The sequence below is a fragment of the Pan paniscus genome, chromosome 5 (assembly GCF_029289425.2).
Source record: "Pan paniscus chromosome 5, NHGRI_mPanPan1-v2.0_pri, whole genome shotgun sequence".
Classification (NCBI taxonomy): domain Eukaryota; kingdom Metazoa; phylum Chordata; class Mammalia; order Primates; family Hominidae; genus Pan; species Pan paniscus.
Window position 1 is genome coordinate 140537775 of NC_073254.2, and position 1795 is coordinate 140539569.

General features: G+C 33.0%; 1 non-coding gene across 1 annotated transcript; it reads right to left on the reverse strand.

Moving 5' to 3' along the window:
• Positions 1 to 580: 580 nt before the first annotated feature.
• Positions 581 to 687, reverse strand: LOC112440157 (U6 spliceosomal RNA). The gene has a single exon (XR_003028345.1). It is a non-coding gene; the product is annotated as a U6 spliceosomal RNA (small nuclear RNA).
• Between the last annotated feature and the right edge of the window lie 1108 nt (positions 688 to 1795).

The window sequence follows — 1795 nt, forward strand, 5'->3', positions numbered from 1 at the left end:
CCGGCCAGTTTCTTAGGAGTTTTTAACTTGAAGGCATGTTGAATTTTACCGAAAGCCTTTTCTACATCTATTGAGATAATCATGTGGCTTTTGTCTTTAGTTCTATTTATTTATGTGATGAATCTCATTCATTGATTTGCGTATGTTCAATTAATCTTGCATCCCAGGGATAAAGCCTACTTGATTATGGTGTATAAGTTTTTTGATGTGCTGCTGGATTCAGTTTGCCAGCATTTTTTGAGGATTTTTTCATCAGTGTTCATCAAGGATATTGGCCTAAAGATTTCTTTTTGTGTTTGTGTCTCTGTCAGGTTTTCATATCATGATGATACTGGCCTCATAGAATGAGTTGGGGAGAAGGCCTTCCTCCTCAATTTTTTGGAATAATTTTAGTAGCAGTGGTACAAGCTCTTTTGTGTACATCTGGTAGAATTTGGCTGTGAATCCATCTGGTCTTAGGCTTTTTTTGGTTGGTAGGGTATTTATTACTGGTTCAATTTCAGAGCTATTATTGGTCTGTTTAGAGATTAAATTTCTCCTTGGTTCAGTCTTGGGAGGGTGTATGTGTCCAGGAGTTTGTAAAAATATGGAACACTTCATGAATTTGCATGTCATCCTTGTGCAGGGGGCATGCTAATCTTCTCTGCATCTTTCTAATTTTAGTGTGTGTGCTGCCAAAGTGAGCACTAGAAGATTTCAAAAGATAAGGACATATTGATTAGCAGTGATACATTTGTTGGCTCAAGAAACTGTTATTCCAATCTTAGAGGTGTCCTATCTAAAGTTCATATATAAAATATAATCTGAAACATCTTAAAATTATCTGGCTACTTTAAAAAATAATTTAAAATATCTGTCCTAATTACCAGACCAGTAGAAACAGGCCTATAGTGAGTGGCTAATATCTACTTGATGGATTAAGTTATTTTGGGATGAAAATTTTGTTGTTTTAAATGAGCTAGGCCGCTGGTAGTAAACTGCATACCCATTTTGTTTTGCTAGTCTTTTGTCATTATGCACTTTAATTTTTACTTAACAATGGTGAAGAAAGCAAGAAATTACTTGTCAGCAAATGATGTTAACAAATGGTACTGAGACACATGAAATTATGAAATAAGTATAAAATGATGTATTATAAAAATATTTATGTTTTATTTTATGCTGGTGAAAGTTTGTAGAATGATTAACATTTTTTTCTTAGCATGTTTTGTTTACAACTTTTTGCTACACTTGTATTAGAAACGTGTAATGTGTTTTAATTTTACTGTTTGTTTTTAATAAGCGGTTCTCAAATTTATGTGCCTCAAAGCAATATAATTTTGATTTTTGTTCAACTATATTTCCTTCACAGACTGACAGATACCTCTATTCATTGTAGTTGATAAGGAACCCAAACAGATGGAGAATCCGCCATGTAAACTATATCCCTCTCTATGTCAGTCTCACACAGGCAATTACATATTATTGGAAACAATATACAGAATTTATTTACCAGAATTACATGGAACCAGCACATACTTACAAAGGAGCCAGAAAATGCAATCCTACCCTTATTCCTGGAAGATATACAGGTGGAATTATTTTGGGGGCATCAAAATGGCTACTACATTGTTCATTATATTTTTTGTTGTAATAACAATTTATATGTATTGTAAGTTAGCATAGCGTAGTGATTACAAGTATATATTCTAGAGCTTGAATACTGGATTTTAAATTGTGTCTCTGCCATTTAACTAGCTGTAAGTTCAACTCTCTGTTTTTTAGTTTTCTCATCTGAGTATTTTGATATTTCTAT